Source organism: Cyanistes caeruleus, chromosome 9, assembly GCF_971803275.1.
Source record: "Cyanistes caeruleus chromosome 9, bCyaCae1.hap1.1, whole genome shotgun sequence".
NCBI lineage: Eukaryota > Metazoa > Chordata > Aves > Passeriformes > Paridae > Cyanistes > Cyanistes caeruleus.
Window position 1 is genome coordinate 29,657,849 of NC_141709.1, and position 24,803 is coordinate 29,682,651.

The window sequence follows — 24,803 nt, forward strand, 5'->3', positions numbered from 1 at the left end:
AATCTATGTGTGTATCTTTTCTCATATGATGAAGAGGTAATAGTGTTTTGTTTTCAGTTTTGGAGTCATTGTCCCTATAACAGAACCACCAATGCAATTCCATGAATTAGTGCTCAAATAGGCAGGGAATAGGCAGTTCAAAATATTAAAAATATTTTTTAAATATTCAAAATATGTTTATGCCAGTTAGATAGGTGGTCAGAACACTCACATTTCTTCTCCTTCCTGTCTGGGAAATTCTGTGTTGAACTGTTATGTCAGTTCCTGGTGTTTTAATCATTCTTTGCAAGTTGCACATACCTTGAGACTACAGTAAACATATTTTATTGAATAGAAAATAAAATACCCAGAAATCACCAAGTTTTATATATCACATCAGTGAAAAGAAGATAAATGCAAAGGACATACTATACAACAAAATGATGAATTGCACTGCTGGTTATTTCTGCCAGCTACAGGATCTGTGATAGATAAAAAGCAAGATGCTGAAAATGTACAGTACACTCTTCAACTATGTGCCTTTCTGTCCATTAATCCCTGCATTTGTATGGATCTTGCAACACAGTTGTGCAAGTTCTTTCTATGTCGCAAAAGACCTTTTTCTTTTTTTGCCCAGTTGCCACTTCTTTACTTACTAGACATAAACTAAGCTATAAATGCCCTGATATGTGCATCTGCACCCCCTGAATAAAGGGCCTTACAAATTATATGTGCACATTTTGGAGTCACTCCATATCAATCCTTTAGTCCACGCACACTCCCACTTGTCTCTTCAGATATCCCTCGTGTGAAGGTCTCTGTCAGCTGGCATTGACTCGCACTGCCAATGGCGGGCAGATGACACGCTTCTCTTAAGGGGAGAATGGCTATAGTCTCAATTAATACCTTTATTTTTCTCTTCCCAATATGCCACCTCTCAAGGACTAGCCACGACAAACCCTATTTTATAAGCCCTCTGCATTGGTATGCCTGTGGTGCAGCAGCATTTGGAACATGTCCACGACGTGCTGCATGCAAATGGCTCTCCCGTGAGAGTTTCAAAGAAACCCTTCTGCCACTGGCACATGAAGATGAGTTCCAGGAGTTCTGTGACAGGTGAAAACCACTTTCACTCTGTGATGATAAAGGAATGAATAAATGCATATTATGGCAGGAAGTCAGACTGTGTCTTTGGGGCTGTATTAGCAGTGAAAAGGTTTCAGTGTAAGAACTGTGTTGTTTTGCCTGCATCTGCATCAGTAGAAGCCGGTCCTTTCTTTACAAGTCTGAATTACCTGCTGTTGCAGCTCAGTGCTACTATTAAGAATCACTTTGGCCAGCGTGATGAAGGGAGAGAGCCTATGAATAGAAAACTGTCTTGACTCCAAGCAGGTGTGAAGTCTGAAAGATGCAGATGACAGTTTGATCAGGCATCCTCCTTCAGGATGGTGCTTTAGTGTAATGGAACAGACTTGCTCCATGGAGAACTCCTACTGCTGCTAAATGGTTATTTACAGACACATAAATAGCTGGAGCTCTTGAAAATAATGAACATAAACATGAGAGGTTTTTTATAGGGCCCCGTATTCTATTCCTCATACACAGGCTACAAGGAAGACTTTATAATCTCTGTATCTTAATCCCTGGAAAACCAGAGGAAAAAGGAAATCAGTCAGTGCCACCAAATATGCCATAGCAAAAATTCGCTTTGACTTCCAAAACATGTCTGATGTTCCCTTTCTGAACATTCAGCTTGAAAGACAAGAGGGGGACTTTGCCTTTGAAAGTGCTGAGCATGCATTGTCTGTAAATCAGAGCCTCTTCAAGGTGCTGTAGTCAGGCTAGATTTGAAAATTTGAGATCAAAGTTTTACTGACCTGCTTTAAAATATCACTTTGTGGTAATCTCCTGCTGCAACAGAAAAACAAAAACTTGTAACTAAACTTTCCTAGAACTTCCAAAGATAAGAATATACAGATTCAAACAGAAATCTAGGAGCAAGGTCAGCTAATTATCTTTTTCAAAGCTGCCCTGAGATGGCCTTAATGTATTGAATCTTGACTTGAATTTCACCTAACTGCTTTTTTTGCAAGTGACTCAGTCCCTGCACCTTACAGAATTACACTTTAAGGCCAATATATAGCTCAAACCATGCCAAAAAAAATTATTTTGTATGTAGAAATTTTTATTATCATGAATTAGAGGAGGAAGTATCTTTTGTGTATTTTAAAAAAAAAGACCCCAAACAGAGAAATTACATAATAACTTCTGGCATAACTGTGTTTGTCTCAATTTTTCTGTGTCTCTGAAGGGGAAAATAAGATTCCCCTACTTGTATAGCAGGGTGAAAATTCTGGGAAAATGAAAAATGAAAAAAAAAAAAAAAAAGGAAGATATCCAGGCATTTTTGAGAGAATAATTTAAAGAAAGAGCTAATGCTTGTTAGTTTATTCTCTTTCTCATCCCTATCTGCTCTCCTGTTCTCTTTCCTACACACACATGCTCACACATCCTTGAATGAAGCCAACACTGGAGAAAACAGAACAACAACCAGGCAAGACCTCAGCACCTGCACTCTTAAAACAGTGAGCAGAGAAACCGGATCTACTTCTCAAACATGGAGTTGAAATGACACATGTGGCTAAAGACAGAATGTACAGTGGAACCAGATCTAATGAAAACATGTGAGAGTTTTGGAGCTGCTGGCTAATAAGACAACAGTTGTGACCCAGAATGGGCACAGACAGGTTTCTCTGCTGTCCTGCTCTGGTTGGGTGTGATCTATCCCCATGCTCTTGAGGGATTCCACTCTGCCAGAAGGCATCTTTCCAGCTTTGCTTTGAGCGATGGCAATTTTGTAACAGGAGACTTCAGTGACATGGGAAACTCAATTCATATAATTCCTTATAATGCTGTGTTTAAGGGATGTCCTCAGGGCAGTTTTCATGTCTGTACATTGAAGTAATCATTGCTTTGTTCTACCAAACTGTTTCTGCTGATGATTTTATGCATCACAAAATTCATTTTTGTTTTAATGTTCTCAAAAATAGGTGAGATACAGGCTGTTATTAAAGTACATGTTAGTAACTAACTAACATAATTTACATTAATGAAAGAAAAAACAAAATATGAGTGTGTACATTTGCCACTGTCAGTTTTCTTTCAAAGTGACAGGGATACACATATAAAAATCCTCTGTGCAGTTTTATCAAGTTATCCATCAGTGGCAGAAGTTTAGGGCTCCCTTCCCAATTTTCCGTGTTGTACCTCAAGTCAAGCTTGTCTTTATGCCCTTACCAAAAATGCAAGTTATTTTCTACAATTATGTGAAAAGGATTCAGGTAAGAGGAGTATCATATGAGTGAGGAGTAGTTCTGATACCCAGACAGAAACATGAGATGACAGTGACCAGTGAGTTGAGTCAGTGAATTAGAAATTACAATGAAGTAAGTGAACTGAAGAACTCATTTATTCCCACTGAGAGGGCCGATACTGCACCCAAGGGCTGTGGAAACAGTGCACAGGTCTTTGCACAGAGTGAACAGACACTGCCTCACTGGAGATGCTGAGCTCACTCTTCCACTGCTTTTTAGATTTCCATCCTAGCAGCTTTGGAAAGAAGCGTGACTTTGTACATGAACATTTCTGTCACCTTTATCATTGTTCATCATGTTTACACCTTCACTTTTGCACTGTGGGTGAGAAGAGAGAAAGGTAGAAAATAATTAATTGCTTTTGCAGATGATCAGCAGTTTTTCTTTCCTAAATCAAGAGTCTCAAATGTTCATGAACCTCCAAAATTTTGTGAAGCTCCTTTGCCCACGGAGAGGGCTTAAATAACAGGATCAGGCATTTAACCATCAACTTAATAATATGAGATATTATATTGTTCCAGTACTATATACTGAGAATACTGCCTTAGACAGATATAGGCCAAGAGAAAAATGTGAATGATGGGTTCTTGCTGCCTGCAAAGGAAATTAAGGATATGTATGGTAGTCAGCAAGACCTGCATCTTATCAATAAAATATTAACTGGGACAGCTGCAGGTGGAAATGCCATTCCACTGAAGTGTTGTTAGCTTTTACTAAGCCTTCTCTTCTTAAAAATGTTTACTGATTGTATAAATATTATCATTGTTAAAAAGCCCATAAAAACACATATTTCTCGCCTCCTAGGGCTAGCACAAAGTTTCTGTAGTGTCTCCTAATCTTCAGCAGGATTTGTGCTTGTAAGTACTTGTCTTTTAGAGGAATGATTTTCAGCCACTCCAAATAATTCACCTTTTGAAAGCCTCCTGATTTTTCTCCTAACCACATACTCCAACTAGAAAGAGAAAATATATTGCCATGAAATATTGGAAAATTAAACATCCCAAAGACCAGATAATCAGCAACAGAACTTAATGCCATTGACTTGTAGAATTCTTGTATTGAATAAAGGTTTTTAATTGCTGCTTGTTAAATCCTTGGGTTAAAACTTATCTTGGAGACTGTTTCTTTGGCCTGACTTCATCTTCATTTTATGCCCACAGCAATGGACAGGGTGTGATCCTGGCATCCTGCTCTGACTCCCAGTACAAATATGGCACTGAAGTCTCCTCATTTCATGAATGTAAGTGGAGAAACTCCACTGAAATGAATGAAATGATGTGATTGCAAAAGTTGTGCAATGTTAGAGGTGGTCTGACAGCACTGCAAAACACAAAAAGCAGGTTTTCCATAAGTTGATACACCTGCCTTACCTGGTTTTCTGCTGTATATATATGCGTAGCTCTGTCTTTCAATCAAGGTTATGTACAGTGCCATTTCCAAATAAAAGTCCATTTCAAATGATGTGTAAATTAACTCTTAAAGGTATTCATTCTGTTTCATGACAAAGACTTTTGCTACTGGCATGAACCAGACTTCAAATAAGACTACCCGAGACTGAGGATTTAACAAGCAGCAGTACTAGCTCAGTCTCCAAAAAAGCATTGGCATGAGATGATCTGTGAAATAGAAAGGGCACTGTCTTTGTGGTGGAACTGGAAGTGCAGCTACTTCAAACCTTTATGGTGTTGCTTAACTTTAAGTGTTTTAGCCCTGAGCCCTCTGACCTGCTGTTGTACATTATAGGTTATCTGCAAGCTGGGATCCTCTAAAAATGACTTTTGCTTTCTAGTGTTTCCTCATTCTACAATCAGAGGGTGTTGAGTGAGCATCCACAGAATGGATGGGAACACAAACACCAACAAACCAACAGCTATAGTTATCCTGACAGTCCCAGATACAGCCCCTGGATCTGCTGAAAACAGTCCTCTCTGCTTTCAGCTGTATTCTGGATTCCATTCTGAGAGAAGGGGGAGTGAATGCATTTTCATGCTCCACTGGTTCCACTTTCCTCTTACACTGCACGTTATTGTTGTCACCTACTTGTGTTTCCTCTGACTTTCTGCATACTCTTTGGAATCTAAGTGTATTGTTTGGTGTTCACACGTAATGCCACATGTGCTGCCACATGCCTGTACTGCACACTAAGCAATGTATGTTTTGTATTCTGATACCTCCAGCAGTGCCCTTGTTTTAGCATTTAACTGTGAAATTACAGAAAAAATAAGCTTCTTATTTTGGTTGGCTCAGAAATCTAGTTATATAGGTATAATCATTAAAAACAAGCATTCAATGTCTGGCAACTGTCTACCCACAATTTAGACATAAAAATTATTTTTTGAACTGTGGAGAAGAGTGAAAGTAGTGCTTTCTTATATATCTTTGAGTGTGGTCCCAAACCCCCTTGTGTCCATACACAGAGATAGTGCTCAATTTTACAGATACATTTTGTACCTTTGTTACTTGAGAGACTGAGATCATGCTCTAGGAGTAAAGTACTGCCTTCTGAATTAGTACTCCCAGATAATTCTGAATTTTAGACATGCTTTCCCATTATTTATTTTACTATTCATTGCATTCTCCTTTTCCACAGTTATTTGACATGTTAAGCATAGACTGGCTTAAGATTAACAGAAAGATAATCAAATATTTACATCGTGGTGATTTGAACATATTTGAACACTGTGTGTTTCTCACTGGTTGAATTAAAAACTTCTGTTACAGAGGTAGTTAATTAAAGAGGTTTCCTAGATGAGGACTGATAAAGCAAAAAAAAAAAAGTTACTGGTTTCTTCTCTATGTAGGGTTGTCTATTGCCTGTACGAAGAGCTGCTCACAGGATTACAGCTGACAATGCAAAGGGAAAGTGCATTTCAGCTCCTCTGCAAAGGGAATTGAGAAAAAAAATTGATGTTTTTTCTACATCCCTGATGATGGGAATTCTCTCTTCTTTAATGTTGGGGGAAAATGAAAATGTCCAGTGTTTAATGGTTTTTGGAGAGCTGCCATAGCGAGCAAACTGTAAGGACAAAGCCCTAACAAGTGGTAGCTGGAAAAAGATACAGTGAATTCTCTCTCAGTTTAGGGTTTTTTATTTGTTTAGGATAATCAATTTACTTGAGAATTTATTCCCTGAGCAAAAAATAATTGCACAGATAAGCATTTTTATATCCTATCTGCCATATCTCAACAAGATCTAAAGATTTAAAAGCTTCACATGTATGATAAAAGTCTTGCTTATGCCTAGGCAATTATTTTTCAAATTTAAATGTCTCTGTCAGTAATGTGTTTTTTACATTCCTAAAGGGCTTTAGCTAGTCTGAATAACCAACTAACATCTGATTTCCTTTTTTAAAATGGAAGACAACTATAATTTAAAAATGCAGTATTTACTTAGTTCTCATTTAACTGAAATTTGATGTATTTAGAAGCCTCCTAATTTATATTCAGGATCACCATTTCAATACCAATGATCAGAATTTCATACATATTTGTGCTCAGCAGCTACTGCATGCATACTGATGAGCCCTTTCCAAGGCATTCCTGTGGCACTAACATTTGCAAATTCTCTGCTGACATGTTGGTCTTGCAGGTAAAAAACTGCACGTAGGCACACTGTCCCCAGACCATTCCAGTGATAATGTCAGTCCAAATCCAAGATAAAGTAGTAAAAATGGGCTGCAAAATACAGGAAGGGGCACAGAGTCCCTACAAATGCCTGTGTTTGCAAGCCTGTATCAGTAAAAGCAGGTTCTCTTTTTGCTGGAAACTGAAGTCGTGGCAGTTTTTGCAGCAGCTTGCTACACATTGATTGAGAAGTTTGTATTTTGTTAAACACGCTTCTCCTGAAAAGGAAAAATTCAAGGCTTCTCCCCAAAGGGAAGCAAGTTCATGTTCCACTTGCCTCTGATCTTTATCACCTACATTTAAGGAAAGCACAGAGTATCAACCCTGCCTTGGGATGAAACAAGGCCAGCCTGGTCCCCCACACACCCACTGGGCTGCTGGCTCTGGATTTCCTTGTCAGTGACACATCAAGCTCCTGCTGAGATCAGGGCCTGCCATGGGAAGCGAAGCATGAGGACAGTATGACTGCTCCCACCTCTGAGAATTCAGCCTTCTCAGATGAGGCAGAGAAGAGTAACTGTGAGCACCTCCAGGAGGAATCACTACAGACAGTTAGAGAAGGGTTTCTCAGAGACACCTGTCATAACTTTTTGAAGCTCACACCAGAAATCAGATGAGAGGGGCACTGAACCAAAAGCTGGATGGATTGTAAGCCGGTTGTGCCCTTGCCACATGAGTTATGAACTGTCTGCCTCCCCCAGACCCCACACTATTGAAGGATCTCTCCATTTCACAGGATACTGCTTGTAAGAATTCACATCAGAATGTTTAATTCTTATCTGAAATACAGAATAATTGCATACATTTTTTTTACTGTTTCAGGCTCTGCTGTGCAGAACAAAGCCAAATCTACTCTCTAATAATGTAATTTCAGCTTCACTGTAGCATACAAAGCTTTGCACTCTGTGATTCTACTCCTCATAGACTATATCAGCTGACATCCTATATCAGCTTATCATTGTATCACAACTGGAATACTTTTTAAATTCTTCTCTCTATATATATTCTACACAAAGAACTTAATAAAAGACATCAAGCTGCTTAGGTGGCAAAAAACATAGTGAAGATGTTTCCATTTTATTTACAGAAAACACTATTTCTTCAGCCATACTAATTTCTAATACAGAGCTAGGCTGACTGCCTGTCATTTTTACTTTATTTTAAAGAAAGGCTGGTGAGCAGAGGCTGGTACTAGGAACTGCAATCCAAGCTCACTCTTACAGTAAGAGTGCATATTTCCCAAGGGATGACTGGCTAGGAACACCATGCTGGGTATTTCTGCAGCAGCTGCCTCCCTGTCACTCAATGTCTCCTCTCATAGCCAGAGCGATGGATGCCCCAAGAAGGCTCTGCCCCAAGACTGCTGCTGTGCCACAGCAGAGAAACATTAAACGTGTGAGTGGAGCTCTGGTGTCTTGCAGTGCCTGGCTGACTGGAACCACAGTGACAGGACCCTTTAGGAGCTGCTATACAACATTTTTTGTTTTGTATTTTTTGGTTTGTATTTATTGCTTTGCTTTGCAGAGGACTCCCACAGTACAGTCCCCTACTTGCACATTTGCTACTAAAAACTATTTATTACTTTCACAAGATACCTAAAAATTGACTAATAACATTTCCTGTGAACTGTCTATCTCTTTAATAAAAGTATTTCTCCAAGCATGACATTTGTCTTCAACAGCTCCTTTTACAGAGACTGTTTTGGGCAAGGGTAGGAAAGCATCTTCTGTTTTTGCTGAAAATCTTCAATTACAAAATCTCTCCACACAAGTTCATGAGTTCTTTCTCAGTAAAGTTTATGGATTTTTTTCCCTTTTTTCCTTTCATGGGAAGATAGAATAATCTGTACATTGAATAAGGCAGAGGATATGAGGATCCATAGTCCTCATCAAAAAAAAAAAATCCTCATTTTAGCCATTTATCAGTATTCTACCAGATTTTTTCAGTCCTGTATAGCTGCCATATAACAAATTCTAAATGCATAGTTATTTCTTCAAGCAAATTTTGCCTGTGTCAATAACTTGCTTTGTCCTTCCATTCCCTGATATGCAGCTCTGCTGACACCCCACAAAATCTTGTCACAAATTGCCTTGATTAGGGTTCTCCACAATGGTGCAGCTCATTCCTCTGCTCTGGGAGGGGATCAACACTATTACATCTTCCATTTCTGGTTCTATGTACCAGTAGGATTTATACACTGAAAAACTCGTAAGAAAAACCTCTATTGATCTTAATCCACAATATGGGGTTTTAAAAGACTACTAAATAAAAGGGAAAATATCTGTACAAAATAGTAAGTTCTGGATTGCAGCCTTAGCAGGAGTCATGCTTGCATTTCTTTATATACCTCACTATTGTCCCATTCAGCTTTATTTTCACTAACTCTGCCTTTCCCTTTCATTTTGTACAGTCCCTTCACTTTTTTACTTTGCACAGCTGTTCTGAATACTGCAGGAGCCTTAAATCATGTCTCAGAGGAAATAAAAATATTCCTGTTAGATTCAGCAGAGGACCCCTGCCAGGTGAGGGAGGGTTTCTAAATACAAGGCAACACAAACTGAGTTTTTTCCTTCACAGCTGCAATGGTAGGGATGAGCATGCACCTGCCCACCTGCTTAAGCCCTTTTGACAGGCTGGGATGGAAAACCCCCAAAACACCTGATCATTCAGTCCTGAGTTTAGAGTGCCATTCTGAATTCAAATCCAATTATTCTGCATCTATCTGTTAGCCAGGCAAAATATTTTATTGTCTTTACTTCAGCTTTCTCCTCTCATATGAAGTTCTGCTCTTGTCTTTCTGGGCTTTTTGCTTCCCTGGGAGATGCCAATTTAATAGAGAGATTTTGAAGGATATGAGTCCAGCTGTCAAATAGATGGATCAAAGCCTGGACACCTGTTTTCATCTCCTGGTTCTATCAAATGGGCAATCAATCTCTTCCCATGGCACTTAGCCAATAAGATCATCAATGGGTCACTCAAATGTCAGCATCTGAGTGTGCAGAGCTGTGTATCAGCACAGCTCAGCAGGTCCCTCCATGGCAAAATGAGATTTTGGGGAAATGCAGCTTTGAGAGGACCTCAGTGCAAAGCTATCAATGTGCAAATGCATCAATGCAGACACTAATGTAGTTTGGAGTGCTGTAAAATAGCAATTACTGGCATGTGCTGTGAATAAGATATTCCAGTTCTACCACCTGAAATATGCATAGATTTGGGTTCATGTTTTCCCTCTGATTCCCCTGGCTACTTTTTCAGTGGTAGTACCTTAGGCTTTTAGCACTGCATAGGGAAACTACCTAATAACAGCAGGATTGCTCACATTTGGTTCCACTGATAGGTTAGCTTTGTATGCCACACTTTTGCTATAAAATATTTGCATTTCCATTGATTGATACCTTGAGGATCTGCAAAATCAAGGTCATCAACATCCTCTTCCCTGAGCACCAGAGCTCCTGCTCTCCCTTTTACTTTCTGTCTAAACATTCTACCATGTAACAAGGTGAAGAAGAGAACACACAAAACAGATTTTTCCTTGCAATACAAAGCAGCCTCAATTTGTAAAAAAAAAGCCTTGTCAGAAACAGGAACCTTCTCATGCCACGAAATCGCTGGATGCTTCAGGAAAGAACAGTTCTTTAATAAGGAGTTGCAGTGCTGAGTTCACAGTTTAAAAACATCAAATTTGCTACATCTTATAGGGCATAATAAGGGAGCAAAATCACAGACATTTCCAGGTGAGGTCTCTCCTTGTGCCTTAAACTTAGGTTTAGGAAGATGTGTAGGTAAGTCTGTGGCAGGCTCCACACGGATCTGATAAGAGGAGTGTGAGAATAGGAGGGAAGTTCCTGCTTTCTATTTCCAGATGGCAACTTTCCTAATCAACTTCTATTAACTTAGATTTTCTGAGTTCCAGCCTGGGAGCTACAGTGTTTAGTACAAGGGTTTTGGCAGCATGAGCTAAACAAAAACGAGGATCAGATTTTCAAAATCATTTCATAACACAGAGATGCCCATCCAGTGTCATGCTTTTCCAAAAAGGAAAGTCACAGAATCACAGAAACAAAGAATGGGTCACGTTGGAAGGGATTGCAGTGGGGCATCTGGTCCAACCTTCCTGCTCAAGCAGGGTTATCCCACAGCACATGGCACAGGATTGTGTCCAGACCATTCCTGAGTATCTCCAGTGTGGGAAACTCCACAAACTATCTGGGCAATCTGTTCAAGAGTGCTGCCTGACTTTCCTTGGACCTAAGTATCTCCTTCCCCTAGGCCTGGAAAAAAATTAAAATCTACCTAGTAGCATCTAAGAACCACTGCAAATCTTGTCCATTCTACAGCTGATTCAAAAAACTCAAATATGTACTGAGTACACGGGGACAGACACTAATGCCTTCCTAGAGTGACACCTCCCTCAAGGCTGGGTAGATCAGAGAATGGGAATCTGTCAGGATTTTCAGTCCAGCACTGTGCATTTCCTTTTGTCTTTTTTTGGAAAGCACTGACTTACTTACCTTTACCTGGAGGCTTAGCCTGCATTTCCACACAAGCTTGTCTCTATTGCCAGCACATTTTCCACTCAAAAAGATAAAGCTTGTGGGGATGAGTGGGTTGTTATGGCAGAGCTGTGCTGCAGGGTCTCCTGTGCTCTTCCAAGTGTTCTGTGGTGGGTGTTTGTTTTTACTTCTTTCAGAATCCATAATGATTCCATCCTTTCTGCTTTTCCCCAGCGTTACCCGCTGCACATGAAAGCAAAGTCAATAAGATCAGTGGAACTAATATCATACTGAGTTCCTGAGGATAAGTAATCAGAATTCAAGCCATCAGGAAACAGCCTAAAAAATAAGATGCTCCAAAATATCTGGCAACAAAAGGCTTTCACGGATACAAACAAATAGCTTTTTTCCCTCTATGTTTTGAACACATTTTGTTTTAATCTTTGGTGGACCAATACATAAACACAATTATCTGGGGAGAAAGCTGGATAATAAATGGTCTGATGTCAATTAAATCCTAACATTAAGATGCTGCTAGGATGACTCTCCTCTGGCTGGGGTGAATTGGCTTCCCTGACTATACCAGGAGAGAACCATTGTGAAAGCTTTCTATGATTTTTTAAAAAAAGCTATATATTAAAATAGTAGTTCACTGTTTGAAGTCTGGTGCAGAGGTTGGATTCTGTCCTGATTCTGAGCTATATGGATATTTTTGCATTAGGATTTCCTCTGTATTTTCTCCTTGCCAGGATGGAGAGGATTTAATTTAAACTCAGGCAGTGAAGATTTTAATGCAGAATTCTGACCTGGTAAAAAAGCAGTGGAGTAGGCCCATGTGATGAGAGAGGAAGGTTACAAAGTCCTGCCTTCTATTAATGGATGAATTTATACTTCCCAGCTATTTCCAGGTTTTACTGATAGGACTGCATGCATTCCAGACCTGAGTTAAACGGGCCAAATGTATCTCTGGTGGAGGCCCACTAAGACTGTGATATTACTGTTCTGTGACTGACATGCTGCAGAATCAGATTAGGCACCAATTTCTCCAGTGGCCGATCCCTTGAACTGTCACACTGCCACCCAAACTTACAATCCCTGCTCTCTTCCATGTAGGACTCCATTTTACAGGGGTCCTGCAAATCAGCAGTTCGGCTTTCTACTGAAATGAGCAGAACATAAGCTATTTTTCTCACCAAAATTGATTCAATTTGTACAGTACATTCATTATCTATAGCATAGCTGCATACAAAATGTTTAATTGGTCTTTGGGATGTAGGAAGCAAAACACTGCCCAGTTGGAATACAGCTCGAAAGACATTTTCCTGATTAGGAATATAACTGAATCATGGTTCATTAGCAGATTTCTATCTGGAGATGGAATCTGGAGAGGTAGTTTCTAAATTATGTGGTTTATATTAATGCTGTCTAGCCAAACAGACAGTCTGGCTGTATCTCTGTAAGTGTTATCACGATCTCTGACAGAACAAAGCTTGAGTAGGTATCTCTTAGTAATTACTCTGCAGAGCGAGAGCTGAGCTCTTTTGCTTTTTATTCCCTACAATTTTCTACTGAAAATGGTATCATTTTACTTAATCTTTTCTACTGCAAAGCTGGATGGAGTTTTTGATCAGCCTTTTTATGACATTTTCTCAAAAATGAACAGCTATATTGCTTTTTATTTTTTTTTATTGTTCCAAACTGTTTTGAATCCTTTGACAGACAAATTTATTCTCTTTCATTATGTCTCTCCTGCAGATTACTCCTTGTCACAGCTTCTGCCCTCTTCACCACAAGAACTGGACCTGTGCCTACCTCTCTCTAAGAAATGGAGTGCAGGGGATACTCTACCCAATTATGTTTTCACAGGATTCAATCAGTTGAGCTATGCTGATTTCTACTAGCTGAGGTCTTGGATGACTATCTCTGAAATAAGCTGTATCCTTGGTCAGAGAGATTTCAGGCATATTATTTTACATGGGTGGTTTCTCCAGTAAATGAGCCTTGCCTGTCTATCTTTGAAGTTTTAGTCTAAAGTGGATCATTTCCTGAACCATTCACTGTATTATCAATGCTATTTCCATTTAAAAAACTCGTGACTCTAAGTCTTATCAGACCATTAACATTCGCCTTGAAATTCCAGCTAAAGCTTAGGCCACTATGCAATTTATGAGAGGAGCTGGAATTCTCTTGCTAGATTTGTTTCCTTATTTCTCTGGTCTTCCCTAATTCCTTTGAAACCTTTCCAGGGAGAGATTTGAGTACTGCAGGATGATAAATGAAGACTCCAGGATTTCCAGGCAGAGGCTGAAGAAAGACAAAGGAGGGAGTGACTGCTACAGTTTTGTGCTTCTGCTCTTCGCCTCCCTTGCCTTCTGGCCAGAGAACATTCAGTGTCTGTGGGTCCTGCTGAAAGGATGTAGGAGATATTTGGGATATAGTGTAATTTTTCCTGCTCTCAGGAGCACAGAGGTCCCCTCCCCTTAGTTTTTCCCTCCTGTTGCTGCTAAATTTTGGTTCAGCACTGGATTTTTTACTCACGTTAACAAATATATGACAGCAAGTTCCCTGAAACTTCAATGTCTGTGTCCAGACTGTTCCTACTCAAGAAAAGCTAAATAAGTTGTACTTGGTTTTAATACTTCTGCCTGGGACTGCATGTTTAAAATTCTGGACAGGTTTGGCCTTGGGGCAGGTGGTGCAATGAAAAAAATGAACATTCAGCATCTTTCCAGGAGAAATTGTCCTAAAGCACTGCTTATAATGAGAGCTCACCACTCTGCTGGTTTATGTCAAGTGGAAAGGGAAATGTCAGAGACTCACGATTTATTCTATATTTCCTTTTTTACCTGTGAAGCTTCTTGATATCATTCTTATTCAGCTTACTTCTCCACTTCATGCAACCAGCCTCAACTTGAAGCAATGAAATGTTTTAAATAGAAATAATTTCACTATCTATTTTTATCCCTGAAGGTGCTGTTCAGCAGGTGCACAGAGACTGAACCAGCTCTGATCAGGAAGTTTGCAGCCGAACTCACCTGTGCTGGCTTAAGAACTCAGGTTCTGTTCCATAGCAATTTCTTTTCAAAATCATATTACTTTTTTGCTTAAACTTCATCATATTCATGTCTGTCCTTTCCTTTCTTCCCAAAAAATCCCAGAGGGTTTTAGAAGATGGAAATTTCACCATTAATGCATTTCAGATCTCAGTCTAACTGACAAGCCATGCTTCTTAGCTCTCATCTAACTTACAATGTTTACCTTGATAATTAAAAATAACAATCAACACTGACAGTATTTCCAAGGGTTGACAGCTACCTGTGAGACTGAGCCATTGATGGCAAACCCAAGGGCTATTTGATTCTGCAAGCTGCTCCCCAACCAATGCTCTTTGACAAGGTTGCTATTGCTATTTTAACCTCTTTTTTTAAAAAAAGAAATTCAATATACATGCTTCATGTTATTCCCAACAGAGCCATCTCTCCTCCAAGGCATAACGGAAGAATGGGTTTTAATAGCAAAGCTGGACTGCAGTAAAAAACATTGCTAAAAAAATCAGCCACAGTTCTGATTAAAGTTGCTGCTCTGAGTACCAAGGGTTACAGTTATATGAAACTGAATTTTCAAACAGGAGAAGGTGTTTTGCTTTTCCCACCCAATTAATTTCCTTCTTTTTTTTTTTTTTAAGCTTTCCCCTTTGAGGTTTTTTTTTTTTTAGATACTCAAGGATTTGGTGAAAGTTAACTGCGAGTGGCATCAATGGAAATCCTGCATGAAGATCTCTTGGGGATTTACAGATCCTCACAAGCTCAGCCAAACATTTCCATAAATATTGCAAGGAGGTCACAGCAGGTGAACTCTGCAGAACCTCAGAGAAAATTTCTACTGCAAAACTCTAGCAAACATAGCTTATGCCCAGCTCCTTATGTGCATTGACTCTGCAGTGTTGCCCAAGGTCGGGGAAAGAGGGGAGCTGGTCCCCTAAATTGCTGCCGTGCTGCAGCAGAGACTCGGAGCAGGACGAACACCTGCATTTTCCTGCTCACCTGCAGCAGGGCCTGAGCATGGGGCAGCAGGGAGCTCAGTGAGGGGTTCTGTTCTCTCCAGCTCAGCATTGTTCCCATGGGAAGAAACATCTCAACTTTCACTGTCAGCTGTGCACTCTAATGAATGGCATCTCTGAGAAATATTCATGATAAATCTGTGTCCCATCATTTTCACTGTCAATCTGCCCTTCTCACACTGGGTTTCATTCCTTCAAGGGAACAGGAAGGTAAACTGCAGTGTGAGGTGCAGCCTTGGCAAAATCACCAGAAGGAATTTAAGTGAAGATGGAAACAGATCCTCAAGGGTGTGTGATCCATCATCTCGGCAATTCCTGCTATTGGGATTCACAATGCTGGATGTCAGCATCTTCCTATCACCCACCTAAAGTTTACCATTCCTCTGTCTGAGTGGAAAGAACAAGCAAGAAATCTTCCCTATTGCAGCCAAAGTTCAAAGCCCAGCCTGTTAGCTCACATCACTATTAATTTCATTTTACATTAATATATAATATGGCTAATGTTTCTCTGTGGATTTCTCACATGTCAGAAGAAGCAAACACATGTTTAGTTAACTAACAGGAGTCTCAAAAAACAGTCTCAATAAATTAATATAGAGTAGCTCTGGCTTCACTGGTACTGCCTGAGGTTATCAGAGAGCCAAATACAAGATCAAACCAGCAGCATTTCCCATCCCAAGTCATAAACAACAGGACATTAATTCAGACTTAATCCAGGTTTCCTACAAGAGTCAATCTTTATTTTGTCATTGATCTCCAACATGTTTGTCATTCTCACGGCCTCCTAACTCTCCCTAATTTCACTTACCTGGAAAGAAGCTGCATGGCAGTCTTCTTGCTACATTCTAGTTTCTATCCCTCTGACAATTATTTTACCAAAGCTAAAATTCTCACAAAACAAATTGTCATTCTTGTCATATGCTCAGTAATTTAATTAATAACTTTATGACCATTTTTTTCATGCCCTGACAGTTTATCTTTTACTGCTGTCACAACAAAAATATTATTGGAAAACTGTATCCTGTATAGACACCACAATTTAAGGTGGCAATTCAAAAGAAACTGTTGATGTTTCTTCTGTTATCAGGAACTCAACAGTCTCCTCTGCCCAAAGTTTTAAGGGATGCATTTAAACACTGGGAACAATTAGCATATATGTGAATGGTAGAGGTCAGAAACAATTTAATTATAATGAAAATTACTCTGAAGTGGAGGGAGATTTTTTAACAATTATTACATGTAGACTATTATTTGGAATACTAAGGACCAATACAGTAAAGTGGGAAAACCACTGAAGTCAGTACTACTTGTCCATATATACGGGGAAAATGCAGTGAATTTAAGAGGGTTAAAAATAAAGCACATTATCATAAGCAGGTTTCTATAAACTGGATTTCTGTAGGCAGCTGAAGAAAAAGCACTGTAGCCAAGAGTACATGTATGACTTTGGCTATCATTCACTAAACACTTGGAAAGACACCAGAGAGATCTGGCAGAGAGGCTCAGAATTAATTTTATTTTTCTTTCTAACAAACCTCTATGTATGTATGATAAGATTTAAGGAATAAGATGTATAAATCCCAAGTGATTATTTAAGGATATAATTTAGCCTTGTAATTACTGTGGTCTCTTAACAGCTGTTATGTTTAATTGATTGCAATGCTTCAGGGCTGGAACGATTTATCTTGGAGCTCCATCTACTGATCCGAAGGCAGCACAACGTTGTTCAGAACCATCCCCTGGCCTTCAGACCTGAGCTCTTGTTCAAACCTGGGTAAATCCCACTGTAAGGAGGGACAAATAAACCCCTCTGAGAGCAACTGAATACAATAGAAGGGCTATTGGTGTATCCTGTATATCCTACAGCCACGTGTGCTTTGACAGCATCGATCTCAGCCCTGTCTGTCCGCTACCTGCAGGTGCCCAGTGCCACAGTCACACCTGTGCAGCCACTTCCTGGCTTTTCAGGAAACACATGGAGCTAATTCACACAAGGTTGGTGTGTTTTGGTGCCAGGAGCTGGGATGAAGGCATAGCATGGCCACCTGTTCCCCACTCTGCCCCTGCCTCCCAAGCGTGAGGAAAGCACTGCCCAGACTGAGCACATTAGAAGTGAATCAGTATCTGTCACACACTTTGAAACTTCTTTAGCAACTGAAGAAAAATAGATCTGTCTGTAGAAATCTAAGTATCTTTGCATAAAATTAGTCAGACAGCTCCACCTTCACTTCAGTAGGACTCAATGAGATGTATCATTGTTCTTTATGTCAATGCCCATTATCATTTTCTTAAAAGATATTCAGCACTGTGTTTTAGAAAACAGACATCACTCAAGACTTCATCTTTGGTATTCAGCATGAAAAGCAATCAAAACACCTTTTATGTGAGCTCTCTTTAAAAATAACTAAATTGTTTTATCAAATAAGTTATACCAGATTGTTACAGAGAGAGACCAAGGAAAATGAAACCTGCATGAACATTAACAAGGCCTTTGGAAATAGACTACATCTGAAATTCCAAACATTGGAAAAAAGGCAGAAAGAACAAACACTTCCTTTGAAATTAACCGTATCAAGACAGCACAGTGGCTGCATACTGAGATTTGGGAATAAATTTATCTTATTGTCTCCTTATTCTAGAGAAAGTATGGATGAGATGTGGTTTGTACTTCCCTAACATGGTACCTTGCACTGATTAGAGAAGTTCTAATCAATTCACTTGTTTGCAACCCTATAAGCAAAATGGCCAAATGAACTCAGTATTTTCCATCTTGAACACAGCTCCCAATGTTAAGAGTGGTCCCCAAAAGGAATATTTATCACTGCAGTAACAATGAAGAGATGGACAGCAGCAGCACTTTGCTCTATAGCCTGCAGCGCCCTGATCAACTCTGAGTTTTATGAGGAATCCACTGCAGGAAAATCTCTGGAAATGCTCTGGCTGTGCTAGAACTGCACACAGCCTGCTGGCAACAGAGAGAAAAGGGGGTCAAAAATACACCATTTTTCCAACAAAGAGAAAGAATGCTACAGGCAAGTGCAGTTACACCTGACAGCAAAATGACCCAGCCAGGCATCAAGTGCACTAACCTCTGTCCAAGCTGGATTCTACTCAGAGGAATAAGAATATTCAAAGAGAAAAACTAGGACATTAAAAGTCTTCTTTGGAGATTTGTTAGTATAATAAAGCACAACAGAAATCTTTTTGTAGGATTCTATTTCTATCCTCAGGTCTTTACTGGCTATTAATTAAAAATTTATTGCCTGCTTAGATAGACAAAGATGTTCAGGAGCTCAAGTAAAAGATAAAGAAAATAGACTCCATATAATTAAAAAGAATTCTGAAATATGTTTAATTATGTGTTTTATCGTCTCTGAAAAGCAATTTAAGTACGTTTCCTTTGCTATCAATAATGACATTAATGAGATGGTTTTCAGCTGTCTCAAGAACCCAGTAAACCAAAGGCCCTGGGGCACAAGTACTGTACTCTGAAATCCAGGGCTGTGTACACAGACCTTGCATGCACAAAACAGCAGCTTCTTTTGGACGTGGCTGCACTTCCTGAAGCAGTGCTTTCAACTCCACTCTCTCCAAATGTATTGTACATGTACAATGTTTTTTATTATTATGCCTGATGCACTGTAAACACTAAAAGCTCTGTTGATTTTACAGGTCACTGAGAATACAACCAGCAATCGTACAAAGTTGTCACTGCAGCCTTTTCTTTCTCCTCACAAGTTTTGCTTTGGCTCTGTCCTTGCACAGACTTAATCCATAATATTCTGCTAATTATTCCTTGCCAAGAATACTTTTATCCCTATGAAAATTCCACCTGCCATTGTGACAGAAACAAAGCATAAATGCCTGGCATAAAGGAATAAGATCTAGCAGGAGCTTATAACATTTTCTTGACAGAACTGTCTAGTTTAGTTTGAATTTCTAGAAAAAGCACTCTGCTGAGAAAGCACAAGCACCCACTCCCCCTGCAACCCATTCCATGGATTCTTTATCTAGATCCACCCGCAACATAGAGAAATTTTGTCACAAGCTTCCAGAGACTGCAAGCAGCAGCACCCCAGCTCCCACCGCGGAGGGTCCTGGCTGGCAAGACCTGGCAATGCCATGGATAAAGCTGTTGGTGCCAGGCTCCCGAGCAGGGTGCTAGGGGCTGGAAGCCCTTGCTGCCCTCCTGCCCCTGCCCTTTCATCCTCAAAAGAGTTTATAAGCACAACATACAGCAACTCTGCCAGTGCTATGGAGGCTGAAGAAATCTCCTTGCCCAAGGAAGGGCTGAGGAGCAGAGGGCTCTAGGAAACTTATTTTTTGAGAGAATGTAACCCCTTAGGTTTAGCCTAGTTCCATCTCCCCCTCTCATTTTTGGCCCCGAGTTGTGGTCAAATGAGCCATGGCAACCATGCACTGTTGCCCAGATAGTACAAAAACAGTAGCTGCCATGATGGTGGCTGCAGCCAAGAGCCTTCACAATGCCAGAAAAACCAGAAGATAGAAACACCTCTGTAAAAAACCTAACCTTTTACTCAGGTTCTTCCCCTGAGGGCTGGGATCCTCTCAGCCTGGGCCTGCTGCTCCTGGGCACTGCTGCCCTGCACCATCTGCCAGGCTGGTGGCAGTGCTTCTCTTGCCCGGGTGGCCATGTTGTGCTTCCTGTGGCACAGCACCTCCTTGAAGGATGGGTTCATGCTTCCTTTGCAGAAGGAATGCAATGTTCGCTTTAGCTACTCCATATTTTGTTTCTCTTTTTCTATTCCTTCCTCTCTTTCTGAGTGTTTTTCCCTTCCAGGAGTGCCACACACAATTGCAGTAGCTCTGGGCTCCATGTTTCCCCTGAGGTGACCAGGTTCTTTTCCAACCTCAGCCCTGCCTGAGGTGCAGGGGGGGTCCTGCTGAGGCACCTGGGCTGGCACGTGTGTGGAGACCCCTGAGCAACCCCGATGTGCACAGGAGCAAGAAAAGTGCTGTAAAAATGTCCCTGGCCTTGCCCTGAGGTGCACACCAGCCCTAGAGCCAGAGAGCCTGAGCTGAAGGCCGTGAGGGGAGAGTGCTCTGCCCTCACACCTCACACAACCGCACAAATGGCGGCTGCACTGCAGGGCGGGAAGGGGCACCGTGAGGGAGGGCAAGGCAGACCTTGCTGCTGCTACAGTGCCACATTCTTTAAACAGAACTCCTGCATTTGTTTTATCCAGGATTCCACTGTGCAGACACAAAGAACAGTCAGTAGTGAGGACACCCAGGCCTCAAAACTGCAACATGAACAGCAGGAGCTCTGCTTGAGTTTGGGGAGCTGAATTTGGGGAGTCAACCACCCTTGTGGTTCCCTTCACATCATTTTGACTAAAATTTCCACATAATCTGTGCCCAACTTCATGTTTACATAGAACATTTTTTTTATTTTGGAAAATGCCGCTGTTGAATATGTTCCTTGTCTTTGCAGTCAAGTCACTCTGGTACATGAAAAGACTTAATGGAGCACCAAAGTTTAGTAAAAAAATAACCAAGCATATACTGAAACTCTCCTTTTAAGTCTTCTCAGAAATTATGCTTTTAGCAGTCACTATTTATGCCACTATCTGTCTGTACATGTATTACATACAAACGCCATCTGCCTGCACGTGAACATCTGTGAGCCAGATTCTGCCCTGCTGGAAATGCACACTGGTATGATTCTTTCATAAATTGGTTTTTTGGGGGTTTTTTTGTTTGTTTGTTTGTTTTAGTTTCCTTGGTGGTTTTTTTTTTGTTGTTTTTTTTTTCTCTCTTGATAGTACTGATATCAATTTAGTGCAATTTCATTAAATTTAGTAGAGCTTTTTTTTTCTCTACTGAGAAATGAGAGCTGACTCTTCTGTTTATGTCAGTGTCTAAAATGATCATACATCAGATTTTGTCTTTAATCATTTGTGTTTTCAGTAGTCTTTACTGAAAAGAGATGGATATCAACCAGTTTCTCCTTTCTTCTGGTTTAACACTGCCTAAACTGTATATCCACAGCCCCAGAACTGTTATATAGTATTTCATGGCTGATTACCAGCTAGACATGGGAGGTCTTTCTAAGTAACAACTCTATTGTTTCCTTTTTTAGTTTATTTTTTGTATTTAATTAACAATATATTCCTATATTCTGGAAGTCTTCTTATGAGCATAAAAAAATGAAAAATATAAATTCACTCCTCCTGCAGGTTCCCACATAAATTTTATTTTCTATTAATCATCTCCTGTAGTACTGATCCAAATCAGGCTGAAAACCCTGAGCACAATAGGTCTTATTTTCACTTCATTCTGTAAATTCCGTTAATAACCTCCATTATTTTTTCTGCCCTCTCACTTTTTTTCTCGGATGCACTTTTTCCTTCTAAATTATTTTAATTTACTCCATTTTCAGTCTGTCTTCCTTCACCACATACGCTGTTCTTCATCATGTTGTTCTCATTCTTTTCCTCCAGTAAACCCCACTGTCATGATGGAAACCAGTGTAAAAGGGACTTAATCTTCTTCATCATTTTTAATCTACAATTTCCCAGAGTTCAAACTAAGAAAATTAATAACTTTGAAACCTGTGTGTAGTCTTCTACCAGGTACACAGTCTTGCAATTTCTCCTTATTTCCCTGTTATTAAATATAGAGTACATAAACTTTGTACATCTGTGAAGTTTTGTAATTCCCAAAAAACTTTACTCTGTCCTTGGAGAATGCAGAATCCTGAATTAAATACTCTGCCAACAGAATAAAATCCCTAAAGTCATTTAATTGCAGTGTTTCCTGTTCAGTTCTGCAATTTGCACTTCACAAATCAAGTTATTTTCAGATGGATTTGTATTCTAAAAAGGGCATGGTCTGATAGTAGTGACATTGCCACAGCACTATTACATGCATGAATGTGCAACTGTTTCTTTCTTTTCACAGTAAAGTTTATCTGTGAAATTGGTTGTAAAAAAACCCCACAAACACTAAAACTATTTTTTTAGTTTTCATTTATTTTGGCAAAGTCCTAATAATTCACATAGAACTGTACTTTAGCAAAAGACCTTTATTATGAAAATAAATCCTAGTAAAAATTTCTTTGTCAGGGACTTTCTAATTAAAGATAAAACTATCCACAAAAAAATGTAACATGTAAATGTAACATGTAAATGTAAATGTGGATATCAAAATGGAATTTAATATATGTGAGGTAGGAAAAAAAAAAAGACCTTAAAGCACTGAAGTTGGAAGGAGAGGATAATCTCTGTCCCTGTGTTCTGAAAGAACTGGCACATGAAATTGCATGTCCAGCAGCAAGGATTTTTAATAAAGCTGCTGACTGGCAGCAGAACACTGCTGAAAAGCAAACCTCTCGTCAGGGTTTCAGAAAGGGGAAAAAAGGATAACCAAAAAGCATTAGAGTGACCTCAACAATATGCAAGAATCTAGAAGGTTTTTCCTTTAGGAAAAACATCCATGTGAGTAGGGAAAGAAAAAAAGAGGAAAATGTGACAAAATACAAGCTAAGTTTGCCAAAGGTGAAGCAGGTTGAGTGAATGTATCTCTGTTGATTAAAACCATTGCTTTAGTCAGTAGAAAGTGATGCAAATAAGATCTATCCGGTTTCTGCAAAGAAAGTTGTGAATAAAATGCTAAAGCAGGAAAAGCCCTTGGTTGTGCTAGAAGAGGGATTGTTTTCTCAGGGGAGGATATTACTGTAATTGTTGAAGGATCAATACTGGAATCTGCCTTATTTAATATTTGCAGTAATGACTGCCACAAAAAAGTATGCTAATGAAATTCTGCAAAAAGCAAACACTGAGAGATATTACTAACACAGAAGAGGATTAAAGGCTCAAACAGGAAAGAAATAGATACTGTGACAACTGGAATAACAGAAATGGAATGAAATTTAAAAGCATATAATGTATGTATGAAAAACCAACAGCAGGAGCTCTGCACTTGGAAACCAAGCATGGAAGAGATCCATTAGTTGAGCAGAGGCTACCTATAAGTCACTGCTGTGAAGACATCTGTGGCAAAGCTGAACACAATCCTAAAATATTTTAGGTTTGGTATTGCTAATAGATATATGAAAATATTAATACAACTGTACAAGGCATTCCTGAAATCTCACATCAAACATTTATTTTTATTTTCTGTGTCTGAGTGCTAGGACAGGTGGAAACGTGCTGTAAAAATGGGAAAGCCTCTCTTACTGATATAATGAAGATAGTTCATCTTCTTTCCCCAGACTTATTTAAGGCATTAAAAATCCATAATATTCACCAGTTCACCATTTTGAATCACAAGACTGCTGTATAGATCAATGTCATGATAACATGGCCAATAAATCAACACTGAAATATGTAATTTTGCAAAGATGGCTACCTAATTATTTTCCCTTAAAGATCCACATTACACTTTATTTACTACCTTAACACAAATATTCATGATAATCTCTATTTTTTACATCACGGGAAATTCATTTAGATAAGATTTCCTACAAATAACGATGTTTTTATTTGCTTTTTAACAATTCATTTCTGAAAGGGTAACACTTAACAAATAACACTTGGGAAAAGCAAAGATTAAGATCTGTGTACTGCCTGAGACTTGTCTGAATTAAGAACAGACACAAATATTTTATTTTAGTTATTATGTTGTCTTATTCCTTTATTAAAGAAAATTATTTACTTTTGTAAAAGATAGATATTGTGTCTAAATGGCGCGTCTACTCTTCTGTCTCCGGTTAATAATTTAAAATGCAGTACAGATTTGTACAGTACAGGCATGTATAGATTTACAATTAAAGAGCAGGAAACCTTTGGATGCCTGCCAATAAATATTCTGTGGACATTTCTGCCAACTGCAAATAAGTCATTATCATTAACACTTCTAACATAAGAATATGGTGTTCTCAAAAATACCAAACTTGTTTGGTATTGTATGAGTTATGAGTAAAGAATGCTAAAATAAAATACAAATACTGTTAATATGCAATTTCAATAAACTTTGTAGATACACCCTTCATTCAGGAACATTTATCTTTATGTGAATGTATTAATTTATTCATGTTAGTGTTTTCATTCCATTAAGTATTGAAAGATAAATCTTAAATATGTGAGGAAGTTTACTATAATATTGAAAAACATATGTTCCGGGTCAACATTTTCAGATTCATTATCCAGGGAAAACAGGCATCATATGTTGAGGGAACCCTAATAAACCTTAAGACAACAGTCCAGTTGTGTGCAAACGGATTAGAGTGTGAAATTTGTGAGTTCAAAC

General features: G+C 39.2%; 2 long non-coding RNA genes across 2 annotated transcripts; one reads left to right on the forward strand and one right to left on the reverse strand.

Moving 5' to 3' along the window:
- Positions 1-303: 303 nt before the first annotated feature.
- Positions 304-20,386, reverse strand: LOC147651744 (uncharacterized). Its single transcript, XR_015273917.1, has 2 exons — positions 20,062-20,386; positions 304-3,671 (listed from the first exon to the last, which is right to left on the reverse strand). It is a non-coding gene; the product is annotated as an uncharacterized LOC147651744 (long non-coding RNA).
- LOC147651745 (uncharacterized) lies at positions 20,154-24,550 on the forward strand. The gene is made up of 3 exons (XR_015273915.1): positions 20,154-21,209; positions 21,995-22,126; positions 23,280-24,550. It is a non-coding gene; the product is annotated as an uncharacterized LOC147651745 (long non-coding RNA).
- The last annotated feature ends 253 nt before the right edge of the window (positions 24,551-24,803 follow it).